Below are 16,089 nucleotides of genomic sequence, written 5' to 3' on the forward strand. Positions count from 1 at the left end.
TAAATACCAAAGGTTATTAAACTAAGTCTCTCTACAAAGTTTTCCCAATATTTGCACCAAATTACTTATTGAATTTTCATTACAAACATGGCTACCTACATGAGTCAGTGTTTTCCAGAGAAACAGAACAAATAGGATGTCTGTACATAGAGAGAGATCTATTTTTAAAAACTGTCTCAAACGATTTTGTGGGCCGGCAAGTTTGAAACCAGCAGGGCAGTCCAGCAGTCTGGAAATTCTGGGAGTTGATGTGGCAAATTCTGAGTCCAAAGACAATCAGGAGGCAGAATCACTTCCTCTTCAAGAGGACTCAGTCTTTTCTCTTAAGGCCTTCAACGGATTGGATAAGGCCCACTCACATTATGGAGGCTAATCTACTTTATTCAAAGTCTACTTATTTAACTGTTAACCACATCTAAAAATACTTTCACAGCAATGTCTGCACACTGGTGTTTGACCAAACAACTGAGCACCATGGCCTAACCAAGTGCTGGGGCTGAGAAAAAAAATATCCCAAAGTGAAGACCTCACAAGTAAAAGTACTTCTCTGACCTTCTGCCCTCCTGTCTCTCAGTCCCAGTCTTCCCCAAAGCCTAGGCACAGAAACTACAATCTTCTTCTCCAAGGCGAGCCATAGAAACCTACAAATATTACTCTAACTTTCCCTCTCCCTTTCTGTGTCAAAACTGCCCATAAATAAATTATCTGGCTTGCCTTGTTTGACTGAAGATCGTAAGACTCCCATTCTAAAGAGGGCCCTGCAACATACTCAGAAGGAAGGACTACATGCTCAGAGATGCCAAGAAAAATCTAGACAGGAAAACCTGGCTGGGATGCCCCCACTGTGTTGGGGAGTGTGGGGTTTCCCCACTCAGTCTATTAGCTTAGACCATACCCTTTTTATCTAAGCACTTCTATACAGATGCCTATACTTGGTTGAACGTAACCAAAAAAATGGACAATTTCCCTTCTGTCTTTGAGTCTTTATTCTGAGGGCTCCCTTACATACATATTAAATACATTTGTATGCCTTTTCTCCAATTACTCTGCCTTTTGCGAGTTAATTTTTCAGTGAACCTTCAGGGAGCCAAGGGGAGCTTTCCACTTTGGCCCCTACGTAAGTCAATGTATAAAATTATCACACTAAATCAGTATCTCTCCTTCTCTTCCTGAAAATCACACCAAAACAAGAAAAAGGAACACCTGTAGCCTCAATTTTTAGCGAAACTGGGAGGCAGATGTAATAAGCTGGCTTCATCATGCATGTGAGGGCTGTCCAAAGGAGCTGAGCTGGACGGAAGCCATTGGGGGAAGAAATAAAAATAACAAAGCAGAGAATCCAAGGAGGCCCAGAAGGAGCTGTTCTCAACAGCATCAACAAAGGTGAGGGGCTGTCTCAAAAATGCACATGCTACATCCCTTGAACAGGAGAGAATACAACCTCTGGACCCGGCTTGACCAAGAGAAATAGAAAATGTGGTATATTGTGCAACTACACAAAGACGCACAAAGGAGCCACATTTGTAGGAAGTAGTCTGTCTCTGTGGCAGCAGGAGGAGAGCTTTTATGCTGTGAAGTCTGGAATGCTATCTAAGACATTCTTACTCCCCCATTTCATAGAAATCATCTGCAAATAGCTAGTTTAAAAAATCCAACTTTTTCCGTGATACATAATAAAAAAGAATATGGTGCAGCATCAATATATAAACACTATAAAAAATAGGGTAAAGTTTACCACATTTACCAAAAGATGAAAAATACTCAGATTTTTCATTTTGTATTCCATACAGGACTCTCTCTCCATCTCACCCAAGCAAATCTAAGCTTTGTAAAGGTCTACCGGGCCCTACGTGATCTCATTATCCTATTACTTCTTTCTCCCAAAACTGTCTGTCCCCTGTCCTTTCTTTCTAAGAACATTCCAAGCACAATCATCCCCCACAGTCTTTTTCCTTGCTCTTCCCTCTGTGTGGAATATTCTTTCACAGATAGTAATAATGGCTCACTCTCTTAGCTTCTTCAAGTTGAGATATCACCTCCTGAGAGTGATCATCACAGGTCACACTAGTTACAATTTTGAACAACATGCCAACATTTCTTCTTTCTCTTATCTGAATTGAATTTCCTTATATAGCACTCTTTACAATCTAACATTTTATGTATTTTCACAATTTTTTATTGTTTTATTCACTGCTGTATCCTTAGTGACTGCTACAGTGTAGACAGTCAAAATCTATTTCTTAAGTGAATAAATGATTAAATGAATGAATGAATTTACACTTTTCAGGAAATGTTCCCACAGAATAGATAAAGAGCATAGTCAAGTATATCACTAAAAAATTAAGAAAATTGAATTAAACCATCAAGTCTCTGAAGGATATTCACAAAGGACAACTGTAAAAACTCAGGGAAGAAATTGGAAGACAAGAGGGGAAATGCAGAAAGAGCTGGGGGAAGATGGGAATAAGTAGGAAGAAAATAAACATCACACAGAGAAAGATGAAATTTGAAAAAGCAGAAAGGGAAAGAGACACCTCAGAAAACCCAATCAAAAGTATATGAGATAAAAATGAGTAAAGCAAGCAAAGAGTAATGGAAATAAACTGTTTAAATGGATTAGAATAAACAAAATGTGATCTATCCATAGAGTGAAGTACCACTCAACAACAAAAGTGAAAAACTATACACACAATTCAGGTGGAGGAAGGTAGATATGAAGCCTCTATACTGTATTACTTCATTTATATGAAATTGTAGAAAAGGTAAAACAATAGTAAGAACAAAATAGAGTAGAGGTTGCCTGAGTCTAACGATGGGGCAGGAATGGGCAGCAAAACAATGTGAGGCAGCTTTTGGAGGTCATGGAAATGTTCCACAATTTTACTGTAATGGTCATGACACAATTGTGTTATTTACCGAAACTCAAAACTGTGCACTTACATAGAAAATATACCCCTATAATGCTTTTTTGTTTAAGAATTGGCAAGAAAATGATAGATTTAGAATACAAACAGGGTATCTAACATGCCCATAATTGAAATTCTCCTGAAATTCCAGCATTTTGGGAGGCCATGGCAGGCAAATCACTTGAGCTCAGGAGTACAAGACCAGCCTAGGCAATATGGCAAGACTCTGTCTCTACAAAAAAATTAGCTGGGCATGGTGGCATGCACCTGCGGGAGGCTGAGGTTAGAGAATCACCTGAGCACCTCAAGACTGCAGTGAGCCATGATCAGGCCACAGCACTCCAGCCTGGGTGACAGTGGGAGACCTTGTCTCAAAAAAAAAAAAAAAAGAAAAAGAAAAAAAAAGAAATTCTCTAAGAAGTAAACTGAAATAACATTTAAAGCCATAAATCTAAAACACGTTTTCTAAAAGGAGGTAGTTCATTTGTGTTCATTTATTAATTTAGTAAATGAGCAGTGCCATTTACTATATACCAAGCACAGTTCTAAGCATTTTAAAGATACCCACTCCATCTCATAACAACTCTCTAAGGCAAATCCAATTGTTTTATACAGATGAGAAGACTGAAATGCAGAGAAGTAATTTTCCCAAGTATCAAGTAGTAAATGGTAATGCCATGTAATGGTATTTACGTATTAAAAGAATACAGTACATGTCAAAATAAACTGAACGCCATACTAAATAGCCAGACATATGTTTGGAAAGTCAGTAATTATAAAACAGTCAGGGCAACATAACAAGATATTTATAAGGGGGAAAAACAAGGCTGTCTTGGATATCTACCCAGCAACATTTAATGCCAGAATGTGGTAGAACAATACTTATAAGATAATAAAAATATAATAAATAATAGAATTTTTAAAAAGAAAAGCCATCTACAAATTTTATGATAAGTGCAAATGTCAGGGAAACTTAACACATAAATTTTTAAACATGCACAAATTCAAAATATAGTGTTCATACGAGCTCCTCTTTAAGCTACAAAATTCACTCGACAAAATGATGAGGGAATTTAGGCTAAAATGTTGGGTGGTAGAGACAATATATTCTGATAACAAAGAAATAACCATTGGAAATTAACAAAATAAATCAATATATCTATAAATCTCAATATAGAAAAAATTGTCGAGTGAAACACTAATCAACATTGTAAAACTTCTAAAGAAACAAAGATTTTAAAAAATACTCTGTATTTGAACATGTACGCTTAAGATAAGTAGTGTTCAGAGTAAATATACAGCCTGAAATACTTGTATGCATCAAAAAGAACAAAAGGAGGGCTGGGCACTGTGGCTCATACCTGTAATCCCAGCACTTTGGGAGACCAAGGCGGGCGGATCACGAGGTCAGGAGATCAAGACCAGCCTGGCCAACATGGTGAAACCCCGTTTCTACTAAAAAATTAGCTGGGCATGGTGGCAGGTGACTGTAATCCCAGCTACTCAGGAGGCTGAGGCAGGAGAATCACTTGAACCCGGGTGGCAGATGTTGCAGTGAGCCAAGATCACACCATTGCCCTCCAGCCTGGTCAACAAGAGCGAAACTCTGTCTCAAAAAAACAAGACAAAAAAAACAAAAAGAAAGCACATGTACCCTAAAACTTAAAGTATAATAATAATAAAATAAAAAAAAGAAAGAATGGATTAACTGATTCAAACAATTAGTAGTACCAAAAAAATGGAAAGCAAACATAAGAAAGAATTAATAAAAATAGAAGTAGAATTCAATGAGATTAAAATATGTAAATAGCAAAAATAATTAAAAATTGCTTCTTTTAATAAAAAAGTAAGCAATAAAACATGTAAATCAGCTGTTAAGCTAGTCAAAATCTGAAGACAGTATGCAATAAGAAGTGATAATGTAGGAAAGGTAACAGAACTAGAAAATTATTAATAAGTGCTATATTAATACTATGAAAATAAACTTGAAATCTGAATAACAAATCGTTTTTCTAAGAAAAATAATTTGCCACAACTGGTGCTGAAAAAGAGACAATTAGAAAAGGTTAATTCCTATAAAACAGACAAGGCAAAAATTACTCCTTCCAAACAGCACTAGGATAAAAAAGCTTCACAGGAAAATTCCAAAAATATTTAACAAATAGACCATTGAAATGCTATTAAACTGCCTCAGGCATAAAAAAGAAAACAAGTTTATAAAATGAATATGGCATTGATACTGAGTCCTGGTAAAGATTATACTTAGAAAACAAACTATAGAACAATCTCATTTTAAAAATTGATGGAAAACTCCTAAATAAATATTTTTTTAAATACAGCAAAACTAAACTAAAAGATAATCTTACTATGATGACTGTTTTATTACAAGAATGTGTGATTCAATGTTAGGAAATATATTAATATAAGTAGTATAAATCATCACCAGTGATTATTAAAAGCATATGAATCTAGCCTGTGCAATGTAGTGAGACCCTGTCTCTACACACAAAAAAATAATAACACAAAAATTAGTGGATGCGGTGAAATATACCTGTACTCCCAGCTACTCAGGAGACCAGGATAGGTGGATCACTTGAACTCAGGAGGTGGAGGCCACAGTGAGCCGTGATTACACCACTGCACTCCATCCTGAGTGACAAAGTAAGATCTCATCTCAAAAAAACAAAAAGAAAGAAAAGAAGAAAAGAAACTAATAATAATAATAATGTGTGTGTGGCTGAGGTGAGACACGAGTGGATGGGGAACAGGGGAAGAGAAAGACATTTTCCTCTATAACTTACATTTCATATATTGTATAAGGTTTCAGTCATGTAAAAATATAATCTAGTAAAATATGTACATTTTATAAAATACAAATTTAAGTGCCTAATATACTGTGAATATCTCTCAAACTTAGCTTCTTATTAAATCTGTGTAGCAGAGTTGTGCTTTCTGTTTTTAAGTATTCAGTCAACAGTTCCAATTGTGTTTATTTTTGCATTGTTCTCACTCTAGTTTAAATTGTAGCTATCTCATCACGCAGCTGCCCAAATATTTTATATTTATCATAAGCCATCAATTTGAGTTTCTATTGATCAAAAGGATTTATCCAAATGTTTTAAAACACTTAGTAGAAGAAAGAAAACATTAATACATCATATTTATGTTTTAATGTCAAAAATACGATACTATTTCTTCAAGTCACCAAAGATAGTCCTCTCATCCCTTCCCCCGCCAAAAAGCAAGCAAATAAAAACATTTAATTATGGGAACTTATTGAAAAGCTCCACCCAAGCCCACCCCCACTCCAGGCCCCCTCACCATAAACAGCCTCCTGCCATTCCCTCTCTGCTGAAAGTGGAGCCGTGGAGGAGAGTGGGCCAAGTAACTTTCTTTAGACTTGATGCCTTCCCAGATGGGTGGACCATGATTGAAATGTCACCACGCTATTCATATGCATTTGTTGAAACTTATGTGTTTGATATATGAAGAATATTTTTAGTTTTGACACCCTGTTGAAATTAGGACAAGATGTATCGTCTAGATCAGCACTTGCAGAATTGGGTGCGTACGTCAGCTCACAGAGGTGGATCATCAGTAGATTCTCCCTGGGAATCCATGTGAGAGCCAAATATCATGGCTTTGTGCATCATCGGTATTTGCAAACATGTAAATGTGTTTGCTAGGTTTTTTTGTTTTTGTTTTTTGTTTTGTTTTTGTTTGTTTGTTTGTTTTTGAGACGGAGTCGCTCTGTCGCCCAGGCTGGAGTGCAGTGGGGGCGATCTCGGCTTACTGTAAGCTCTGCCTCCTGGGTTCACACCATTCTCCCTCCTCAGCCTCCCGAGTAGCTGGGACTACAGGCGCCCACCACCAGGCCTGGCTAATTTTTTGTATTTTTAGTAGAGACGGGGTTTCACCATGTTGGCTGGGATTGCAGGCGTGAGCCACCACGCCCGGCCCGTGTTTGCTAACTTTATGACATTTAAAATTGATTTTAATTTTATATTGAAAATATTAATGTTATCATTGAAGGGTGGAGGAAGGCACACAGGTACAAAAAAGTTTCAGGCACACTGGAGTTTCCTTCCTAAACCTACAGACTATCCTTCTGTCTTCCTGCTCTTTCGGCAATGACTTCCCATCTCCAAATGAAAACAAAGCCCAAAATCTCTACCTTGGAATTTAGGAATATAGACGTATAATAGAGAGCGCTGGAATTAGAGGCGAAAGGGGCTTGTTCTAATCCTGATTTAGACCCCTAACACAGGAAAGCCTGGACAAGAAGGCATTTACATTCTTTGAATCTCAATTCATTTTACTTACTGTAAAACTTAACAACAATACCTGTTGTTAAGGGGGATACATAAATTAGTTTGTATTTTGAAACTGGCAAAGATTTATTAAAATGTCATATATAAACAAAATTACTCTCAAGACTTAAGGGACTGAAGAGATTGTTTTTGCAGCTCCACCTCCTTCTACTTTTCTATTCACATTCTGTGCGGGAGTCTCTTGGTCTATTCATCCTTCTCCTTAAGCATCCCCTGGGTTCCTGTCAACCAAAGTATGCCTGCTGTTCCTTTATCTGAAATAACTTTATTCTTGTACCTAGCACCCTGCACAACTTCTCCTTCCTCAAGAGAGTTTCCATTAACAACAGAAAGCCTGAATTGTAGCAGTTGTGGATTTTTGTGATATAAATACAACTACAATTTTAAGCTACTAACCATTTGACAACTAGCTTGAAAAGTTCAAGAATATCTAGCAATCTGCCTTCCCCAGCTAGTACCAGCAGCTCCACACACACCACTGCTGCCCCAAGCTGTAGCACAGCTGCCTGCCTTAAAAACTTACTATTATACTAAAGGAACAAAAGCATGAATGAATGGCCATGGTGGTAACCTTTAGGCTGTCTATAGGGACCAGTTCTTAGATATTTTGGCTAAGTTCTTCTGTACTGAAAACTTACAAGCAAGAATGTACAAGCTATCAGATGTCCCTCAACCTATGACCAAATTTTATCTTTTAGTATAGGTGAGAAAGAAGGAGATCTATGTGGCTGTCATCCTAATATAAAAGGATATCTCTGGAGCCACTGGGCCCAAATTTGCCTCCACCATATAGCAGTAAAGTGAACTAGGATGAGACACATTAGCTCCCAATTTCTTCAACTCTATGAAGGCTATATAAGTACCAAACTTCGAAGGTGTGTTCTGAGGATTGAATAAATAACTCTGTTTTGAAACTACATGGAATACTTCATAAATGTCAAAAAATGTTTTCTCTATACTCTTATCCTATATGGTAACCTGTGAGTTCTCTCCTCAACCTTTTTCCCATACCTCTGTTATAGCACACCAATAAGAATTGTATCTGTTGAATTATAGGTTCATTTTCCCCACAAGAGCATAAGTTAGTCGCTGTGTTTATGGCCTAGCACATAGTAGGAATCCATACAATGTTTCATTAATGTATGATGTATGTATGATAATCTTTAGACAATTTTGTAGTTCAGACTCTCATTTAAAGTATCTTTCTTTTAAACAACAAGTTGTGAAATATACCAAACAAATCAGAAAAGTTTTTTAATGGTATACAGAAGGTTTCTTTTTAATATTTTCTGAATAAAATTGTGTGTTTTTTCCCTTGGGGCAGAAGCCAAGTTTTACTATCTAATATCTATCATATTCATAGAAAAATACAGATGCTCCTCAACTTAACAATGGGGTTACGTTTTCACAAACGTGGTAAATTGAAAACATTGTAAGTCAAAAATGCATTTGATACATCTAAACCTACCAAACATCATAGCTTAGCCAACTTACTTTAAATGTGGTCAGAACACTTACATTAGCTTATAGTTGGGCAAAAATCATTTAATACAAAGCCTATTTTATAAGAAAATGTTGACTATATCATTTTAAAGTGTCCTACCACATATCACTAGCCAGAGAAAAAAAAATGAAAATTCAAATATGGTTTCCACTGACTGCATATTGCTTTCACAACATCATAAAGTCTAAAAATCATAAGTTGAACCATTGTAAGTAGGAGACTGTATATACTTGCAAGATTAGAAGTTGTCACAAATACTTTGGGATTTCTCCCATTAAGAAATAGGTTCTATATCCCCTTCCCTTGAATCTGAGAAACCTCTGTGAATGCTTGATCAAGAGAATATGGCAGAAGTGATTTTGTGCTAGTTTATGGGCCCAGGCATTAAGTGACTGGCAGCCACCACTTCCTGTGTTTTCTTTTTGAAACCTGGGGCTGCCTAGGAAAGAGCCATCTGATGACTCAGCTGGAGATATCAAAGAAAGAGGCCCTGAGACTCTATGGAGAAGGAAAAAGGCCCAGTTGTGCTCAAACTTCCACTTGTCCCACCAAAGCACCAAGTGTCTTGGACTCTCTAGACCAGTCCGGTTATCAGTTGATTACCACCAAGTGATCTAGGTCAGTGCACTGTAGAGCATATGATCACCCAACTGAGCACTGCCCAAATTTCTAAACACCAAAATTCTGAGGTATAATAAAATGTTTGCTATTTTAACACACAAAGTTATGAAGTAGTTTTTATATAGAAATATATAACTGGAACAATAAATAGATGAAAATGGCTAACAAAATTGAAGATATATTTAATGTATTTTTAATTAAGCTTTGACTTTCCATCCTCAAAGCAAAAGAAAACCCTTTCCTAACAAAGCACTATTTTACTAATGTCAATTTTGATATTCTTTATGAGTATTTTATGACTACTCTACCTACACACAATTAGGCTACTATGTCTCACATCCATTAAATACAGTGTTTCCTTAATGCAAAATCAGAAATATTTTAAAATTAAGAAATGATTTCCCCAATGTTTGAATAATTATTCATATCACTACAATGTCAAAGATTCACAGTGAGCATATTTTATTAGATGACAACCACCTCAAAAATAATGATAATATTTTTTCAATTATTTTAGTCCCTTTTCATTTTTCAGCCTATAATTCCAATATTTCTGAGACTGGAGATGTGGCAGGCCTCTGGTGGCTTGACTGGCTTGACTAGGCCCCTTTAATAACTTCTGTTTGCTGAGAATGGTGACGTGACATGGGCCTACATAGAGAAGGCTTGCTTGATATTACCTTTCCATCTCAGTCCGGTGGTGTGACCGAGACTCTTAGCTACATTGCTTTAGGCCTCCTGGCAAGAGAAAACCTGTTTAATTACCTGCCCCAGCTGTACTTACTAAGTGGAATGATTATTAAATCTGTCTCTCTATTTCACAGTTTCAGTATACAATTTAAATCTATGCCAAGACGAATGGAGGTCATAGATTCTGTAGGAGTAGACAGGACTAAAATCATCATTGTGACAGGCGTCTTAAGAGCATTGTGGTCTAAGGCTCAGCCAACCCTCTGTCCTCTAATATAAAAATAGGAGGTTCTTAGATGCTCTGCCAACTTTGTAGCTGCACATAACGTCTCATCATTTAGCCATGTTATTGTCCAGTTCATGTTCAAAGAAGGATAATAATACTTAACCTTTTCTCCTCTTTACCTGCTGACATATCATTTGAGTTATTTGTTCTGAAGTCTAAAGACAAGATAAAATCACCAACTTTGTGATGGTTAATTTTATGTGGCAACTTCACTGGACCATGGGTTGTCCCGATATTTGGCCAAACGTTCTTCTGGGTGTAACTGTGAGGGTGCTTCTGAATGAGATTAACAATTGAATGGGTAAACTGAGTTAAGCAGATTGCCCTTCTAAATGTAGATGGGCCTCTTCCAATCAGTTGAAGACCTGACTAGAACAAAAGGATGAATAAGGGAGAATTCATTCTCTCTGCCAGTCTCTGAGCTGGGACATCAGTCTTCTCCTGTTTTTGGACTTGATCTCAGACTGGAACTTACACCACCAGCTCCCCTGTTTCTCTGGCCCTCAGACTTGGACTGGAACTATATCATTGGTTCTCCTGGATCTCCGACTTGCCAACTGTATGTCTTGGGACTTCTCAGCCTCCGTAATCACATAGGCCAATCTCAATAAGTAAATAAATTAGATATCGCCTATTGGCTCTATTTCTCTGGAGAACCCTGCATAATATACTTTTGTTTCTCTAATATGCAAACTCTCTTCATCTGCTTCTCAGAGTTTATTGCTATCATAACTTTATTGGCAGAGGAAACCAATGTATATCCTCAGGGAAGACTGAAGTGGCCTGCTTCCGTAATTCCTTCTTTATTATATACAGTAATGGAACTTTTGCATCTTTTACATTCTACCCCATAATATATCCAAGCTTATCATAATATAAAAAATGTTTTAAATTTTTAAACATTTGTTTGTAATAGATTTTCCAGAAAGATTAAATGTGCTTATTTGATAGTTTACCCTTTTGCTTTAAATATTTCCAGCACACTCCTTAGAGGTAAGCACCAATGTTTGAGAAGTATAATCTAATTTTCAACCATACTTTTCTAAAAATGTTATTTGTTATTTGTAAAAGCCCTTTGTTGTCTAATTTCATAACATCTCTCTCTTTTATGGTTTTATTTATATATTTTAAAAATCATAGGTAAATTAAATTTCATTCTTGGCTGTAGACTTTAACATAATGCTTGTTAAATTTTGCAACCAGAAGGTAAACTAACTTTGTCATTAACTCTACTTTCATCAGTTATTATATGTGTCAACAAAAATGCAAGTTTAATAATGCAGCTAACCATTTTAGACCTTCAATAATTAAAATTTATTTTTATTTTACAATTTTTGCTGTGAATTTTAAAGCAAAATAGTAAGGGCCTCACAGGGGCAATTCTTAGGTTAAATGAATAATGCACTAGACCAAGAGAGCTGGCCAGAGGTTTGCTGTATATTCTTTTTACCATATATGCTAGACAGAATTTGATGTGACTCCAAATTATAAAACTGTAAATCATAAAGACAAAGACTTTGTCAATAAGCATTTATAAGGTTAACAAGGGAAAACCTGCCCCCTTTCCTAACCCCACCAAACCATAAAGTTTTTAGTACAGGTAGAACACAAGCCATAAAGCATGCAAATAATGCATTATTATTGGGGTATTCATAAAATCTTCATAACCAGCTGAGTTGTCTTGAGCAAACCACAAGAGATAATACAAATATTGAACAAAATATGATAATTTAAATATGACTTTATGCTCTTCTTTACTGTAATTTTGCCCAGCTATATGGAAATGTCACAGAGCCTTTGTGTAATCTTTGGGATCCAAATCACGAAACAGAGAATTAATGTGATGGAGGAAAAACACACTCAGTTTATTGTGAGTTTGATTCTAAACTCTGTAACTCATTTTCTCTGTTATCTTAGACTCATCATTTCACTCTCTTGATGTCACTTTCTTCATCTAAAAAAATAAAGGGTTTATTCTTGAATGATCATCTGAAAGTTTTCTTCCAACATTCCATGCTCATGGATAGGAAGAATCAATATCATGAAAATGGCCATTGTGCCCGAGGTAATTTACAGATTCAATGTCATCCCCATCAAGCTATCAATGACTTTCTTCACAGAATTGGAAAAAACTACTTTAAAGTTCATATGGAACCAAAAAGAGCCCCCATCGCCAAGACAATTCTAAGCCAAAAGAACAAAGCTGGAGGCATCACGTTACCTGACTTCAAACTATACTACAAGGCTACAGTAACCAAAACAGCATGGTACTGGTACCAAAACAGAGATATAGAACAATGGAACAAAACAGAGCCCTCAGAAATAATACCACATATCTACAACCATCTGATCTTTGACAACCCTAATGAAAACAAGAAATGGAGAAAGGATTTCCTATTTAATAAACAGTGCTGGGAAAACTGGCTAGCCATATGTAGAAAGCTGAAACTGGATCTCTTCTTTACATCTTATACAAAAATTAATTCAAGATGGATTAAAGACTTAAATGTTAGACCTAAAACCATAAAAACCCTAGAAGAAAACCTAGGCATTACCATTCAGGACATAGGCATGGGCAAGGACTTCATGTCTAAAACACCAAAAGCAATGGCAACAAAAGACAGAATTGACAAATGGGGTCTAATTAAACTAAAGAGCTTCTGCACAGCAAAAGAAACTACCATCAGAGTGAACAGGCAACCTACAAAATGGGAGAAAATTTTGCAATCTACTCATCTGACAAAGGGCTAATATCCAGAATCTACAAAGAACTCAAACAAATTTACAAGAAAAAAACAAACAACCCCATTGAAAAGTGGGCAAAGGATATTAACAGACACTTCTCAAATGAAGACATTTATGCAGCCAAAAGACACATGAAAAAATGCTCATCATCACTGGCCATCAGAGAAATGCAAATCAAAACCACAATGAGATACCATCTCACACCAGTTAGAATGGCAATCATTAAAAAGTCAGGAAACAACAGGTGCTGGAGAGGAAGTGGAGAAATAGGAACACTTTTACACTGTTGGTGGGACTGTAAACTAGTTCAACCATTGTGGAAGTTAGTGTGGCGATTCCTCAGGGATCTAGAACTAGAAATACCATTTGACCCCACCATCTCATTACTGGGTATATACCCAAAGGATGATAAATCATGCTGCTATAAAGACACATGCACATGTATGTTTACTGAGGCACTACTCACAATAGCAAAGACTTGGAACCAACCCAAATATCCAACAACGACAGACTGGATTAAGAAAATGTGGCACATATACACCAAGGAATACTATGCAGCCATAAAAAGGATGAGTTCATGTCCTTTGTAGGGACATGAATGAAGCTGGAAACCATCATTCTCAGCAAACTATTGCAAGGACAAAAAACCAAACACCGCATGTTCTCACTCATAGATGGGAATTGAACAATGAGAACACTTGGACACAGGAAGGGGAATATCACACACTGGGGCCTGTCATGGGGTGTGGGGAGGTGGGAGGGATGGCATTAGGAGATACACCTAATGTAAACGACAAGTTAATGGGTGCAGCACACCAACATGGCACATGTATACATATGTAACAAACCTGCACGTTGTGCACATGTACCCTAGAACTTAAAGTTTAATTAAAAAAAAAAAAAAGAAAAAAAGAAAGTTTTCTCCCAAGTTTAGAGTTCTAAAAGTCTCTAACAGTTTCTGTATGATTGGATGGTTTTGAGGATTAAATAACTGATTGTTCTAATTTATGCAAGCTTAGCACAGAGTAAGTTATCACAAAGTGAGTGTTCTGCAGATCTTCCTACGGCTAATTTAGCCCGTCTTATGCTACACAAGTTTAAACCATAAAAGGTTAGGCTTACCTTATGCTTTCAATGTAATTTACTAGTTGTCATCAATATTTGGTTCTCCTTTCCCTCTGGGCATACTGAAGATTGCATGTTTTAGGCTTCTGTGTAAATCATAAGTTGGATGAAAACACGTGGCTGGTTCTGACCAAAGAAATGTGAGTAGAAGAAATGTGCATTACTTCTTGACTGAGGTAGGAAATGACCATGGACAGCTCTCCAGGCTTTTCTCACCCTGTGCTGGGACATCTTCCTTGCTGCAGGTAAAAAATGGCGACATCTGTGGCAGTCTGGGTCCCTGAGTGCTTTTGTGGGGCAGAGATCGCTCATAATCCTCATGCGGTGTGCACTCCCTGAATGAGAAATAAACTTTCTGTGAAACCACTGAAACTTGTAGTTGCTTTTACTGCAACAGAACAGCCTATCCTGAGTAACTTGCTGCATGCCATTAAAATTAATTCACACTCTTCCTGAGTGGTATATTTAGCGCTATCTTTCTCAGTACCACTCAGATAAAGTTATTTATTCCTTCGCCTTCAAGCTCATCATTAAACCACAAACCAACTTGGTTAATAATTAATATGTTTACCTCCTAAATACCTCCCACATAAGCCCCTTCCTCTCCAATTCCACCATTACTCCCCTAGTCCAGGCCATCATCTATTCTCACCAGATTATTGCTATAGCCTCCTGGCTAGTCTGTCTGCCTCCAGATGACCCCACTCAGATCTCTCTTCATTTTACCTGTGGTTAAATCTACAGGGCAACTTTGCCTTACCAGCCTCCTTTAAAAAAACCTTTCAAATGTCAAGAGTCAAAGCCTAGCAGTATGACATCTGTGTCCTTCCATGACTTGGCCTGTTAATCTCTCTACTTTTATTTCCTACCATTCTTTGCCTGGAAAGATAACATAAAGCAAATATTGAGTTAACTTTAGTTCCATGCCGTGCCACGCTGATTCATGCCTCTGGCATTGCTCAGACTATCTCATCTAGCTAGAATGACCTCCCATTCAATCTCCATCTGCTTCATTGCTGCTCATTCTTCAAGATGCAGGTCTTAAACTTCACCCTTGAGGTGCCAGGCTGTGTTGTGCCCCTGTATGTTGCTACACTTACTCTGTGTATACTGCTAAGCCTGCTGTTATTCTGGCATAAAGAAATTGTCTCTTTTACGTATTAGATCCAGAATATCTAGAGGCAAGGCTATGTGTATCCTATATCTATGGCATATTTCCCACCTGATAACACAGTGCCTGCTAGTGCTCTGTAAATGTTGGGTGAACATTCCTTGTCTGAGGGTCACTACTCCTAGTACCCTAAACTTTCATTCTGCCCCCTGCTTCGGCCTTTATTTGCCCCTACTTTTGACATCACATTGCCTTCTCAATAGCACTCCTTCTGATTATGCTTCCAGTCCAGTTCCCCTGCTGAGAAGGAAGCCCTGCCATAGCCATGCCCCTCAACATGGGCTAACCTTGCCTTGTTCTTGTGAATTCCCTTTCGTTTGGCTAAACTCTCTCCCAATAAGAGGAGGAACCCTACCATGCTAAGAGAAGGAACCCTATCATGAACAAACAGGTCACTTGTGATTCACGATGCAGCCCTCCTTCTGATAAGTATTGCCCTTTTCTTAGACCTTCCTTCCCTACTCCACCTCCTGGATTGAACTTTTCATATCTAGCTGTAGTCCAAATCAGGCCTAAAAGACCATAGTTCTAGCATCTGTTTTTCAAAGTGAATCACTCTCCTGCAACAGGGACAACCGTTTTGCAGCTTCTACTTGAGCTTCAGCACCCTACAAAATACTTTTTACAAAGTACTTAGCAGGTTGGAGGCCCAGTTCTCAAATATTTTTCCATGATTTTTGAGGGAAGGAGCAGGAAACAAAATTCATATA

At 37.3% G+C, this 16,089-nt stretch overlaps 1 long non-coding RNA gene across 4 annotated transcripts in view; it reads right to left on the reverse strand.

Annotated features, from left to right (window-relative positions):
* Positions 1-16,089, reverse strand: part of LOC109026850 (uncharacterized) — a 198,960-nt gene that overhangs the window by 111,916 nt on the left and 70,955 nt on the right. For all 4 annotated transcript variants that reach the window (XR_010133670.1, XR_010133672.1, XR_008679830.2 and 1 more), the window contains one exon: positions 14,206-14,543. This is a non-coding gene — a long non-coding RNA (uncharacterized lncRNA). The remainder of the gene's footprint in view (positions 1-14,205; positions 14,544-16,089) is intronic.

The sequence above is a fragment of the Gorilla gorilla genome, chromosome 4 (assembly GCF_029281585.2).
Source record: "Gorilla gorilla gorilla isolate KB3781 chromosome 4, NHGRI_mGorGor1-v2.1_pri, whole genome shotgun sequence".
Lineage (NCBI taxonomy): Eukaryota > Metazoa > Chordata > Mammalia > Primates > Hominidae > Gorilla > Gorilla gorilla.